Source organism: Pipistrellus hanaki, assembly GCF_964339955.1.
Source record: "Pipistrellus hanaki genome assembly, chromosome: 13".
Taxonomy (NCBI): domain Eukaryota; kingdom Metazoa; phylum Chordata; class Mammalia; order Chiroptera; family Vespertilionidae; genus Pipistrellus; species Pipistrellus hanaki.
The window spans coordinates 8020453-8035539 of NC_140515.1; the positions used below are offsets into that span (position 1 = coordinate 8020453).

The following is a 15087-nucleotide window of genomic DNA, read 5'->3' on the forward strand; positions in this document are numbered from 1 at the left end:
GGTAGAGCCTCATGAGCCCCCTGCTGCTCGGGACGTTTTAATGAGTGCAGAGCCGGTCCCGTCCAGGTGCCCGCAGGGCTGTGGTGCAGAGCCTGCGGGCAGCTCTGGAGGATGGACTGGGACTGCGCTGACCTTTCAGCTGGGGCCTGTTTCTCCAGATTCAAATAAGCTGAAAGGATCAGACTGGACAGTCTCGTGGTCAGACTGGGCCTGTGCTCAGAGGGCGGCGGCGGCGGCGGCCACAGGTGATTCCAGCGCAGAGCCCACCGCTGGTGCAGACAGCATCAGGTACCTGCACACAGGGAGCCTGTCGCGGGGCCGGGGCTGCCGCTCTCCTTGCCGTCCTCGGGGCTCTCACAGCCCTAAGAGCACGGACCTCAGCCTCCAGGTGCCGGGGAACCGCTCTTGTTGGGGTGGACACCGGACAGCCGAGCTGTTAGAGATGTAAGGAAACAGCAGGCACACGTCCGGGCGGCATGGGCGCGGCTCGCAGTGTGGAACACCATTTGTCACTCTTTATACTAGACTGATTCTCCTCATACTTGCTTTTAAAAAAACCTACAGATGGCATTTTTAGGTAACTTCTTTTCCAAGATGAATGAAGCTCCTTCAGGGCTAAATATATGAAGTCAGGTTTCAGGGGTTCCTTTGGAGCTCTGCTCTTGTTGCCTGTTGTAATGTTCCAGCTACAGTACTGTGGGATAGAGCTTCGTTTTTCTTGGCAAGGACAGTGCCAAAGCCACATTTGCTGAGCACTTGACTCTGTAAGAGCGGGGCCAGGGGCCGTCTTGATGCTGGCTCTGCTAATGAAGATGTGTATGTCCCTCCCTCCCTCAGTGGGAGACTTGACAAGGAGAGAATTTAGATCAGCTTTAGGAATTGATTGGGGGAAGAGGTGTGTGTGTGTGTGTGTGTGTGTGTGTTGTGCGCACGCACATGTGCAGCATGGAGGACGGCTCCTCAGCAGCCTGGTGTGGTCATGCGGAGTCACTGAGCTTTATTAGGTTGGCAGGCCTTCCACAGCCAGGCAGAATGATCGCCTAGGTCCCATGTAGGTTATGCCTTTATGAAAACACGTATGTGGGCTCCGGAGTCGCAGAAGGGTAGCCTGTGCGTGTGAACATGCTCGCATGCTTTGCGGCCAGGACTGAGCGGGAGCCCTTCAGGGTCTCGGCACTGTTCCTTGCTGACCTCCTTGCCTTCGTGGCTACAGACCTATTTTCACCAACGACAGACCTTCTGCGTGGAGGAGGTGCACATGGAAGAAGAATTTGATCTGCTGATAGCTTGAGGAGAAAGAAAGCAACCCAAATCCCCAAATACTCTGTGACTCATATTTTAAGCATATCTCACACTTCCCTGCTTTCGGCTTGGCAGCGCTCCCCAGCCTCACGGCTGGTGATACAAACAAAGGAAAATGGAAAGTTAGAGGCGGGCTGTGTGGTTACTCGATAGAGAGCACAGAATGTAGTCAAACACCACCAATTTGAACTAATTTCAGGGAGATCAGAGTAAAGAGAGAATCTTTGCTACACATATTGAACAAAATCTGAGCTACCACATTCTTGGGTGACATTGTGGTTTATAGAGAGGATTGATTGAGTATAGATACTGCTTCCCAAGTTCTTTAAAAATACTCTACTTACTAGCCTAAATAGCCTCTTATTTTAGTCTTTAATTTGCTTTGCCAATTTTTCATGAATGATACAAATGAAAACTGGCCTCATCTTAAATTCAGAATCAGAATGATCTGAGTTAATTGCATGCAACTCGGTGGACATTTTGCGAACAGCTGCAGTGTGGGGGACGTCTCAGACACCCTCAGACACGAGACTGGGAGACACAGAGCCTGCCTTCAGAATGCTTATGGGTTGTAAAACATTAACAAGTTTTTGCTGCAAAAAGAAAATTATATGTGAGTAAAAATAGTAGGCTTACTTTTATAAATATTTATCTACTTCTGAAGATTGCTTAAATAGTGAAATAAATGCTTAATAGTGCAGGTGTGCTCGTAAGCTAAAAATGTGGAACTTTACTGGTTGAAGATTAATTTGTGAGTAGATGAGCAATTTTATTGATCACATTTTGGAACTTTGACCACCATTTCTGGGTAGTAATTCATTTCGGTTCTTTAAGCATTTAGTTGTTGGCATGAGTACATAAACTGGAAGGAAGTCAAATGACACATTTTCTCCTAAGAAAGGAAAGTGCATGTGGATTCTGGCAGCATGGAGGTTAGGAGAGAAAGTCACCCTGTGTGAGCTTGGTGGGAAGCTGACAGGCTTCAGGCCATCACCGAAGCATTTGCATTTGCACCCTTCACCTGAGAGGTTTCCCTCTGCCTGCCCCTCCCTTCCAAGGCCAGGTCAGGCACAAGCGCCCTCCGCACGGCCCCTGGAGCTGGCCCAGGAGCGCCCTGGCGGCTCAGGACCCGTGAGGACGGACACTGGCTCTGCCTGAGGCGGCGCACAGACCACACTCAGCAGGTGTTCTTAGCATGTTTTGCAGTTATATAAACATGCTTGAGGCAGCATCTTCGCTTTGCATGGATGCCATATAGAATCTTAGTACCTCCCATCATTCCCATGGGAATGAATTAGTAAGAGGAAACCTTTTAAGAAAACCACAATTTTATGCTGTAGGTAGTAATATGGAATAGTTTTGGAATACTGACCCTTAAAAAACATCCCTAAGTAGTGAATTCCCTATGCTCCCCCAATCGCCCTGCAGATAATTCAGGGCAAGGAGCCAAATACTTTTAAAAATGTGTAGAATTAACGTTGTCTACAGGTGGCATCCCTGCCATTTGCGGGCGCATCCCCAGGAGGGGGTGTGCAAGAGGCAGCTGATTGATGATTCTCTCTCATCGATGTTTCTAAATCTCAATCCCTCTCTCTTCCTCTCTGTAAAAAATCAATAAAATATATTTTAAAAAATTCAGTACTTTTATCACTTGACCTTGGAGAATCCCAAAACTCTAAAAAGTATGTCTTGATAAGAGACAAGGAAGTAGAAATATTTCATAAACAGTCATTAAATCTTTCAATCACACACCTGATTAAACCGTGACAGCACAGGGGCCCCGCCCCCCAGACAAGCCCTCACCCAGAACCGTGCGTCCAGTGATGAGGGTTTCACGGATCGGGTTTAAGATCTTTGCTTTAAGATTTTTTTCCCTAAAATAATGTTTTGTCCTTACCTCCCTCCAAAGGTCTGAGTGTGGTTGTAACATTGTGAACTTGCTCCCTCTTCCATTTCAGCAGCACAGGGTGACTGTCCTAGGCTGCCAGGCTGCGGCTGGGTGTACTTACTGATAACTCTCATTCGCAGAAGTAGCTCAGATCGGACACTTAATTATATGGTCACCTTAGCTATATGTATCTAAGCCTTAAAATGCAAATATTTGTCACCATATCCAAGGATAATTAATGGTAGTAAATGCATAACATGGACCAGCCCTGGCTACCCTATGGTACAGGAATGATTGTTAAATTACTAGAGGCCCGGTGCACAAAATTCATGCACAGGTAGGGTCTATAGGCCTGACCAGTGATCAGGGCCAATTTGTGGGGTGATTGGTGGGGCAATCGAGGGGCCCACTGGCACCTACCGTGGAGGTGACCAGCAGGGCGGTTGGGGGAGCAGCGCTGACCCACTGGCTGGCCGGCCCTCCCCCCTGCCACTGCTGCCAGTCACCTGCCTCTTCGGGGTGACCAGCAGGGGAAGGGGGGCCTGCTGGCACCCACCTTGGCTCGCCTGGGGCCTGTGGGCTGTGGGCAGCTCCTGCGTTGAGCACCTGCCCCGGGTAGTTAGTTAGCGTCATAGTTACCTGTCTTTCCACCGTTCAGTTGATTTGCATATTAGGCTTTTATTATATAGAATTCTCTGGATGCGTAAAGTGAAACTTGGGAACTCAGTGAGATTAAGTAACCTGCTTCAGAGCATGCAGAATTGGCAGCACCAGGGTGTGACCTGGGCTGTCTAGGGCAGTGGTCAGCAAACTGTGGCTCGCATTACCCTTACCCAGAAGTTTGGACTTCAGGTTAAAGACATTAGTACATTATTAAAATGTTTTTTTAAGTTTTTTTCCCTAACAGTGGTCGGCAAACTTAGTCAACAGAGCCAAATATCAACAGTACAAGGATTGAAATTTCTTTTGAGAGCCAAATTTTTTAAACTTAAACTTCTAATGTAAACTTCTTCAAAATAGACTCATCCAGGCCATGGTGTTTTGTGGAAGAGCCACACTCAAGGGGTCAAAGAGCTACATGTGGCTCGCGAGCCGGAGTTTGCTGACCACGGGTCTAGGGCCACAGATAAGCTAATTCTACAGGCAAGTTCATCACGCTTCCCCTTCCGTGTGCATTGTCCAGCAGCTGCTGAGTGCCATCTTCTCGTAGATACATTATTATATTTTCCATATCATAAGCAAGAATGAAGCCAGCCCACCCAAACCAATTCCACTGTCAGTATCGGGATTTCAGTGCAGGGGACCGAGACCTGCGTAGTTATCTAAATGTCACCTTGCCTGTGTGTGTCACAGCCGTGAGCAGCAGCAAAGAAAGGCGGTTTCTTATTCTCCAGTGCGAAGTGCTCTTACAGGCTTCCATGTGTTGGAACATGGAAAAGTATGTTATAATCGTTGTTGGGGCTAGGAGGTGGGGAGGGACGGGAAAAACATCGTTGACTGGTCAAAAATGTGTAAATTGCTGACAATGACACATGTAATTAAGAGTGCTCCTACCATTTTACCTTGTGGTTCACACCTTCCTTCCGTGCTGAAAAGAGAGCGACTCCCACCTCGCTAATTACCATTATCACTGGAATGCCCGGGCTGGAGTCATTAGCTCCATGTGCATTTAATTAGAGGAAGGCTGGAATTGGATTTAACTTATTACTTTTTCATGGATCACTTTCTTGTCATCACTTCAAATTGGATTGCAGCCCCAGGTAACTAATTATGAGAGCCAGAGGATCAAGAGAGAAAAAAAAGGTAATTAGGAATAACACTGTTGGACCCTTGCTGCCGTCCACTTCTGCCTCGGGCAGGGGGTGGGGCTGTGTTTTGTAGTCTCACAGATTAGGGAGCCAGAGGGATGGGTGGTTGCTGGGCATCATGGGAGTCTATCACCACCCATAGTGGTTTCTATGATATACAGCTGATTTGAAGATGTCAAATCAACGTGGTTCCACAATCAGCTCCTTAATACCTACATTACACTAGTAAAGCAACAGATTGGCTGGAGGTATGAGGCATCCAACAACTGTGTAGCCCGGGCCCCCCACACACATTACAACAAAGCCGTCAGACGCCTCTGAACCAAAGTGCAGGGTATTTTAAGGAAGGGAGTTAGGATTTAATGAACGTATTACTGTTCCAGAAACATCATTCACGTCTGACAGGAAGACAGAGCGGGCAGGACAGTTAGGGCCCGTGTTCCGCAGACTCTGGCGCTGTGGCTCCTCCGGTGCCCACGCCGCCCAGGGCGCGGCCGGGCCGGTTCTGTTCCCTCCTGCCCCATCGAAAAAGACTGGAAAACAAATGATATTGTTTTCATGTGCAGAGCAGAATTCAGAACTGCAAGCAATCAATTTTATTGACAATGTCTGAAAAAAGTGTTGATGACAGTTTGAGGATGTGAAAGTATTGTATTTTTAAAGTTGCCAGTACTAAGTGTGGGGAAAAAAAGAAAGAAAAAGAAAGGAAGGAAGGAAGGAAGGAAGGAAGGAAGGAAGGAAGGAAGGAAGGAAGGAAGGAGAGAAGGGAAGGGAAGGGAAGGGAAGGGAAGGGAAGGGAAGGGAAGGGAAGGGAAGGGAAGGGAAGGGAAGGGAAGGGGAGAAGAGAAGAAAAAGGAAATTGAAATGTAACTTCATTCCTCAGACAAGGCCTGTGGGTAGACGTTCTGAGAAGGGTCTGACGGCGATGATGGCATGATGAGCAGTCTGGAGGTCCAGCCTGTCACTTACCTTGCGGAGAGAAGAAGTGTCCAGAGAAGTGAATCACCAGCTGAGAGGGCTTGAGTTTCCTTAAGTTGTTTAAAATGGGTCTTAATGTTCTGTGAATGTAAGCAAACAGACGTGAGTCAGTCTTGGGTGGCTTTCAAGCCAGGGCAGGAGGCTGGAAGCCGGCTTGCTCTTCTGCAAGGAGCCCGGTGCGACGGGCGCCCACCAGAGAAGCTGTGGTGGTGTTCCTGAGCGACCCCATTCTCCTCCTGGGATTGGGTTCTTTTCCTGTGTGAACCTTCTAGGCAAAATCTCAAACAAAATACAGTAATCATCAAGTCTAATGCAGAAAATTAAAGCTTTTTTTTAACATCTTAAGTTGATTTAGAATTTTTGTACACAACATCGTCTGTGGTTGGAAGAGGGCACGGCGAGGTCAAGTGATGTAGTGGTTTCCATCTTCCGCGAGGCGCAGTGTGAGAAAAGCAGAGCCTTTATTCTGTACGTCTGCAGGAATTTCGATGAAGTGCAGAGGTCACGTTCCCTGTCAATTTGAGTAGCCGGCATTTTTAAACTACTGTTTATTCTTCTTTTTGTGTGTCTTTTCTTCCCTGCCCCCGCCTCCCCATGAACCGTGTCCCTTTTCTGACACATGCACAGTGAGTCCTCCAATCTGAAACTCATTAGCACACGGCACTGGGCCCCGGCCAGTGGTTAGGAAATTTCCTGAAGCCTGGGATAACAGCACCACGGAGCAGAAGTGACAGGGGGGGGAGTCCCGCTGCCCTGGCCGCCGGCCCTGCCGGGAAGCCAGCGGCCCGTGCCGCCAGCACTGGGAGACGGGCTTGCGGATGGAATGGGTTCGAGAAGCTCGCTCCTTAGAGAAATGAGCTTCGGAAATCTCAAGGTGGTATCCTTTCCCAGCACTTACCGTTTTAATTGGGCTGTAGGTGTTCACCAACATTGGCTGCAGGAAATGAAAGCAAGCCGTTAGAGAAAACGTATGAAAAACAATTTCGGGGGGATAATATTTACTTTTGTAATTATAGGGAATTCATTCATTCATTCATTCAAACTTTATTCATCGAATCTCCCTATATCCAGGCAATATGACCAAGATGGAACTCTTGCCCTCACATTAGAAAAGTACACAATTCACTGTGGATCACGATAATTTAAGCCAGATTTTCAAACAGGAAACCGAGTCCCCAAAATATGACAGCGATAGCATTAAATAGCAGGCGCGGAAAGCGTGTGTGTGCTCACCACCTGGGTCAGGCTGCTGTCATTCCCATCGCGCAGAGGAGGGGGCAGGCGTCAGACGGTGACTTGCCCAGGGCCAGCCAGCTGGTCGGTGGCAGAGCCGGACCAGCCCTTCCCCGTTGCCTCGGCCGCCTCCCGGGGCTCCTCCAGGCGGCAAACGGGCGGCAGGAGGAACAGCAGCTGAGCTCCGGGCCCTGATGCTCGTCACCAACCACTAGACAGCACTGTCTCCTAATTTGGACATATGTTTATGGGCATATTTGAAAAATAGTGCTTGTAATTGAAATGTGCACTCTCTGAAGGGAAATGACGCTTGGGAAAGAGAAGAAAGAGGAGAATTACTCAGAGCCTGCAGACAACTGCAAGTAATTGTCCACGGGCAGCCGTTGAAATTGAGAAGCAGCTTGGAAAATAGACGGTTTGGGAAATTTGTGTACTGATGTAATTACGGTAGTTGTGAGTTGATGTCATGCCTAGTAACTGTTTTTGTATTGCCCGGGCCTTTGTTACTGAGCTGTGATATCATGAGCAAACTATTATAAACATAGCATGGGTATAGCATGCTTGTGTAACAAAAGATTGGGAACTTTTATTAAGTTTGTTTTCCTTGTCATATTGTAAAAATTTATTATGTGTACTGTGTATATTAGAAACAGATTTGGGTAATTCTGTCTAAATGAAGTCATCCCGGCTATTTCCAGACTGTCTGTTTTTGGTTGTGAATAATTTTCATACATCAGATGGTTGTCATATTTAGTCGCTCTCAGAATTTTAAAGAGAACATATCCCATTTTGAACTTTTGGTGGACTTCAGCCTTGCTGTTGAGATAGTTTCAGATTACTGCCCAGTAAACTGCAGAATGATCACTGGTCATTGTGAAGGGCCCAGCCTGCTGCCCGCCAGTCAGAAACAACTCCCCTTCCTCCAAGCACAGCTGCCAGGACAGGGCTGGGCAGAGAGGCCGGGCCTTGTCCTGTCGCCTTACATCCCGCCGGGACGAGTGGTGAGCGCTCAGGGCCGCGGCAGCGCCCTGGGCCGCGGCGACTGTGGGTGTGAAACGGTGGTCAGAACCTTGTGTGATTCAGTCCTCCCTGAGGCGCCTCCAGCTTCTCGGGTCCACAGGCTTCTGACCTGAACGTCCTGCCGCTGCTGCCTCTCCTGTTTGTTTCCACCAGCCACTCTCCTTCCCACTCCCCCAAATCTGGCTTCCCTCCTCCTCATTTTCTTGAATATTTTTGTTACTAATTCAGTCTCATCCTCACCTCAACCTGCCTGCCGTCCGAGGAGCTGGTTCAGCCTTCGGCTCACTCGTGGTTTTGGAAATTGCCTCTGCCCTTCTTCCTCGCTCTGCCCCCGGCTTTTCTGGACACAGATTCCTGCCCAGCCGGAGCCGGCCCTCTGCTCTGTCTGTGGAACCTCTGCCCTCTTCCTTCTCCACGAGGACCCCCCTCTGCGTACCCCGAACGCCTGGCTGTGTCTTCTTAGCTGAGCATCACCACGACTCCCCTTCTCTCTGCTCCAGCTGGTCACGTTCACTGCCAGGCCTACTGGTCAGAGTCCCATCCCGCCTCTCCCTCCCCCTCAGATCTGCCATTTCTCCTTCCGTCCCCAGACCCCAGCCGGCATGTGCTAGGTCTTGGCAGAGAACGACAACCTGCCCCTCCCCTCAGCACGCCTCCGAGTCCTGCCCTAAAGGCCGTGTGGCTCTGCTGTTCAGAAACGTTCAGGGTGCACGCCCACCTGCAGTCTAGCCCCCACAGTCCAGGCTTCAAGTAGTGCTTGTGTCACCTGCCACTTAGACACCAGGCCCTGGCAACCAAGTTGTTTGACTTTAATTCCGAGAGGATTATCTCCGTCTCTTTCTTCAGAAGGAAGCCAGAAGCCACGGCGAGGCTGTTCCCACGTCTCTCATTCTCTGCCCGGCTGCCCCTGCCCCTCCTCGCTGCTGTCCGTGCTAGGGTTCCTCTGAGCTCCTGTGGCCGTGGCTCCCTGTCGGCGTCGGTGAAAGGAGGGTGCTCTCCAGGAGCTGTGGATGAGTCACTTCTGCTTCGTTCTTTATTCCACAGCAGAAAGGGACGGTCACCCATTTTAGGAGCAGAATCAAGAACCACCCCAGGCTGCAGGCGACCTGGCTGGCGGTGGCTCTCTGCCCAGGTGCCAGGTGAAGGGTTCTGAGCAGGATGGCCCGCTGCAGCTCCAGAATGAGTGGCCAGGTCTGCCTGGCACTGGGTTTGGCAGTGGAGGTGTGGGTCCTTCTGTTTGCCAGGCTTGACAGGTTTATCTGATCACATACCAGAGTAGAGGAGTCCTTGGGCTTATTTTTTTCTGAGAAGCCTCATGGATCCTGTTGGTAACTATTGAAATAGCATCTAAAAGTCAGCATACACTTTGTGCTGCTCCCTATCTCCTTATTCAAGACCAGTCAAGTCACATTCTTATCACATAGCTCTTCACGGTCAGACAGGAGTAGTGATCTGTCCTTAGAGGCCCAGATCTGCACACCGGGTCCCACAGAAACTCCGCAGATGGTGGGAGTTTCAGAGCTGTGTGTATCAGGGTACGTGAGATGAGGCACATGGTTATGGTGTCAGGCTCCAAGTTCAAGTCCCAGCAATCTCTTACTCCTGTGTGACCTAGGGAAAGTAGCTGAACCTCTCTGTGTTTTCATTTTCTCACCTAGAGAATGTGGCTGATTACCTCAACCCTGAAGGTGATTGGAAGATTAAGTGATTAATATGTGAAAAGTGCTTGCACAGTGCCTGGGACACAGTACATTCTCAGAAAACGTAGTTCTTCTAATAATTATATAAATTCCTTTTAAAAGGAAAATGACTGCCTGCTGGATGCCAAATTACATTTTAAATTCATTTACTATCAGTCACTGTTCACATGTACATTTAAATAGCATAACAGGACTATCCTTTTGCTTGTAGTGTCCTTGTGGTTGAGCACACTGGATGGGAAGACATCAGGCCCCTCATCTGTAAAAGGGGTGACCCAAGTGCTCCCCAAGCTGTGGTGAAGACCAGCTGATGTAACTAGATACCAGCAGCCTGGAGTGGTAACTAGACACCAGCAGCCTGGCATACAGCAAGCACTTAATAAATGCCGGTTGCTGTCATCACCCTCCCTGCTACTGCTGCGAGCAGCATTATCTTCTTGGAGCATTATTTTTCTAAATGTGTCCATTTGGGCAGAAATAAAGGTTTTAAAATTCCATCCTGGGTTCTCTTTTGTCCTGGTCTTCCCTGGATTTTATGTGAATTAAAGCTAGGCCGTTTTAACAACCAATGGTCTAGTCCCTCATCTGGAATCTTGAAGCTTTGGCATTCTCCACCGCTGGCACAAAAGTAGGCACCTGTAGATGTGTTTTTCAACTCTGGGAGGTGAATGAGTGAGTGATGAGTGAGTGGGAGAGTCAAATAGCCGACCCAACCGGAAAGGAAGCGTGCTGCTGCTGAGGTGGAGGGGCGGCAGGTGGTCTCAGGGTCATAGCTCTCCCGGAACATTTCAAGAGCGTAAACCCAGCATTAAAAGGGCCCAGAGTCCGTCTTGCCTGAGTCTTGCCAAGTACAGAGTGAAAACCAGAAACCCCTGCAGTGCGGTCTGACTGCCTCATGGTTGCTGTTTGCCTAGTACAGTTGCTAATCTGTTTAAGACATAATGTTAATGGCAGTGAACTTTAATTCATAAGAATAGAAAATTGAAGGAGACCAAAGGCAAAATATAGAATTGTATTTGGTGTCAAGATTAAAGTTCAGTGAAGCATACTACAGACGGAGTAGACCATTAAATGAACTTGGAGGGAAGATGGGAAAGGTACCTAAATCTCCCATTCTGAAATGAATTGGTTTGCTTGATTATTTGCAACAGTATCTCAGGAAAATCCAAGACAAATTAAAGCAAAACAGATTTAATTGAGCTATTATTTTGCAGACTTTGGCTTAGTTTCAGACAGCCTAATCAAATTGTGCTTTGCTCAAATAACTAATGTTAAATGCAGCCTACCAACAGATGTTTAAAAAGAGTCTAATTGGAAAATCTACATCCTGGATTTAGTCTGTCTCATTGGTAAAAATAGCTACAAATTTGTATTTTCGAGAACGACACACAATGACAAGCATTTCCAGAAAAGATAAAGTTTTCTTCAAGGATGCCTAGTGCTTGGGTGGAATTATCTTGAGTAGTCAAAGGTGGTACTCTGGAAATTAAATTCCTTGGCAGTTCTCCAGCTCCGTGCCATACTGAACGGAGAGAGAAATCTCCTTTATCACCTTACGTCACCAGAGTCCTGTTACGGTCCCTGGATCGTGTCAGGGGCCCGCGCGCTGCAATTTATAATGAGCCCTTGCAAGTCGTGCGAGGCACATGCTGATTGATGACATTTAGAGGTGCTGTCAAGGTGGCTAGGTAATGAAGTCGACCTTCCTCCCTCGTTCTCTTAGTTTCAAGTTTGTGTGTATGAAGGAGCTATTTCACCTGCCACATTTGCTTGGAACTTTTCATTAAATCTACAAAAGGAATTTGGCTTAATAGTTAACTCTTTTCTTCCTTGAGCTCGGGGGTCTGCTAACTTCTGTAAGGGCCAGCGAGTGAGTATTCTTGGCTCTGGGGCCAGTCTGTCACAGCAGCAATGCAAAGACAGCAGCATATGTGTGAACGAATGAGTAGCAGTTACAATCAGAATCCACCGGTGGATACTGAAATTTGAATTTCATACCATTTTCATTTATCATGAAATATCCTTGTTTTGATTTCCTCCCAAACTATCTATAATAATAAAAACATAATACGCAAATCGACCGAATGGCTGAACAGTGGAACGACCATCCGGACGACCATGCTATGGCACGCACTGGCGCCAGGCCAGCCAAGGCGGGTGTGATGTGATTGGTCAGGGGCCTCGCCATCGCCCCATGATCACCCCACAGAGGCTCAGGCCACTGGCTGATGGGGCAATCAATGGGGGCCTCTACCATCACCCCAAAGAGGGAGGCCCAGGCTGCCTGGCTGGTGGCACTGTAGCGGGTGGGTGGGCCTCCCTCTGCAGGGCGATCGATCATGGGGCTCCCAGACTGAGAGGGGTGCAGGCCAGGCTGACAGACCCCCCTTCCATTCCTCAGTGAGTGCACAAATTTCGTGCACCAGGCCTCTAGTTTAAAAATATTTTAAAAGTTCTCAGCTCACAGCCCATACAAACACATCTGGGCCAGATTCGGACTATAGTTTGCTGACCCGCTTTCCCAGGCCGGAAATGGTCCCGAGACTGTTCACTGCATAATGCTGCCTGGATGAGGGGGCTAGAGGCCTGACCTCCTGCTGTCGTTGGCCAAGCCTCGCACCGGCCAGGGCCCGGGCGGTGGGTGTCTGCTTGAGACAAGAAGCACCTGCGTGGAATTTGCACAGAGGTGCCAACCAATCCCCAGCTCTCTTTCCTTCCACCTTTGTGTCTGAAATCTTTCTCTACTTTGTTGTAGGTGTAATGATGAAAGTAGTAATTGTTAGAGATTCAGAAAAATGGACTTAGCTGCCAGGGCTTTAGCTAGCCTGCATCGCATACTTGTGTGAAATTGAAAAAAGCACCTAATTCTAATCTGTGAGAGCATTTTCATAATATACCTGACCTCTGAAGCCTCAGTTTCTTATTTACAAAAGATCTTGCCATGTTTCTCAACCCTGGAGGCACATCAGAATGAATATAATTTTTATCATCATCAAGATCTAGGTCTCAAAACTTTTAAAATCATAACTAGACTCCTGTCCTCTGTCTACCGAGTGAGAATCCGGGGCTCCAGCCAGGCGTGGGCCGGGAGATCTTCCAGCCTGCTCTGCCCCCTCTGTGGCCCTCACTGCTGGTCATGGTGAGACCACATTCCTTCCCCATTCGCAGCCGGCCCTTCCAGGCTGCTCCCCTTGTTTCTTTGTGCCCAGCCTCCCCCTGCAGGACCGAGTGAACTCTCTGACTTCCGCTCACCAGTGTGAGCGACAGATGTGAGGGAATCCCTGGTCAGGAGGCTTGGCTTTGGGCTTTGGCGGGTTGCCCAGGAAGCAGTGCGGGGCAGAAGGCTGGTGTCATGGTTGGATAGGCCAGCCTCCTGTTAACGTCAGGTCCTCCTGAGCAGCCAGCCCGGAGTAAGGACAAAGCGGAGTCATCCTGAAGGTCCATCCGGGGTTTCAGACACGAGCTCATCTCCTTTGCTCCACATAATGGTGCACTTCTGCTTTGGACTAGACCTACTGATAGACCACATTTTACAACGTGCCCATTTTTACGGCATTTCCAGGCCAACCCCAGTTGGAAATACTGTAATTCTCACAAGATCATTAACTTGAATTTCTACCAGATTCATCCGGATACATTTCAGGTGTTGAAACTGGCCACATCTCAGGCACGTCTGGTCTCTCGGAGTTTAGGGCACACCTCATGCAGGAACTTGAATGTTATTGAAAATGTAAAGTCTGTATTTATCCAGAGCCCTTTTTCCTTCGGGTGTTTTCGAAACAAATACTTGCTCTGCTCATTTTGCAAAATAAAGCAAGAAAGAACTATCGATGTGGAGCCAGAACGACAGCCAGGGGTCTGGCCTCCTAGCCAGCACTGCATCTCCGCGTCTTACTGACTTTTTCTACTTCAGTGGAACCGTCCTCACCCTGCTGCCCGTTGGGAATTTGGGATTATTAACTGATGGAGGCAAACAGTCTTGGAACAGCTTGGCCCCTGAGGCCCACAGGGCGTTGGGGGCGTTTTTTAAAAATGTAACACCGGTTGCATGAGGCCTGGACTCCCATCAGCTGATGGCAAGTAGCCAATCTGCCTTGTTTTTCTAGTACAGTTTACCAACTGGAGTTCTACAAAAAAGAGATTATATTTTTTGACTTATGAGCAGCAGGTCAGACAATTCAAAGGAAATGTAGAGAGTAGTAATTTTTTAAATGTACACGGATGAATTTGAAAATAAATATTTCACTGCCGACACAGCTCCATCTAGAATCCTGGCTTTGCAGTGTGCTCCAGGAGCCATGCCGGTCTGCACGGCACGGGGCCAGCTGATGCACAACAAACTAACCCCTAACTCATGGTCACGTAGCTGCAGAGCGAGGCACAACGAATGGGCTTGCAAAACCCGATGGAGATCAAGATTTTGACTAACCGAAGTCTGGACAAACCTGGTTCATCACAGGTCCTGAGACCAGCTGAGCCTTCCTCTGTCTGCTCAGCCAAGGGTGACAGCAGCTGGAGCTGCTCCCGGAGCTGGTCGGGGTCTGCTTGACCTCGATGTCATCCCCTGGAGCCGCATCCCCTGGAGCCGGCTCTTCGCCGAGGCTCCTGGTCACCCCCGAGCTGCTGGCCGCGGAGCTCTTGGGCCTCCCGCTGGCCGCTGGCCGCGGGGGGGTTCGTTTCCACCAGCACTAGGGGGTCTCTGTGACCTCAGGGCCTTCTTCAGCGGGAAGTGCCGAATGGGACCAGAGAACAGAGGCTGGCAAACACTGGCGGCGGGGGGACAAATTTTTTTTGTAGGAACTACCAACGATATGCATTTTTAAATGGTTAAAAAAACAAAACTGAAAAAGAGTATTTCATGAACCATGGAAATGGTGCGGAATGAAGGTTCCAGTGCTCACTGTTGGGTCTGGCGGACTGGCTGTTCCCAGTGCGGTGGATTACAGCAGTTGTTAGTGTGTGGAAGCTTAGACTTCTTACTCTGGCCTTTTACAGAAAACGAGCTGATTCCTGACTTAAAGCTGGAGTTGATCTTTAGGCCATCTTTGTGAGGAGAAGCTTGGACATCTAACAACTTCCTTGTTTTATAGAGAGAAGTAGATGAAAAACAAAACAAACTTTCTACTAACGCTGGGAAAACGGCAGGACCGCAAAGGAA

General features: G+C 48.8%; 1 protein-coding gene and 1 long non-coding RNA gene across 6 annotated transcripts in view; one reads left to right on the forward strand and one right to left on the reverse strand.

Moving 5' to 3' along the window:
- FOXP1 (forkhead box P1) overlaps positions 1-15087 on the forward strand; it is a 206536-nt gene that overhangs the window by 77005 nt on the left and 114444 nt on the right. The gene's annotated exons all lie outside the window — the stretch shown is intronic.
- LOC311631698 lies at positions 4983-7862 on the reverse strand. 2 transcript variants are annotated; one of them, XR_014796626.1, is made up of 4 exons: positions 7213-7862; positions 6875-6910; positions 5968-6056; positions 4983-5531 (listed from the first exon to the last, which is right to left on the reverse strand). It is a non-coding gene; the product is annotated as an uncharacterized lncRNA (long non-coding RNA). The 2 variants fall into 2 exon arrangements; XR_014796627.1 differs by having other exon boundaries at positions 7210-7862.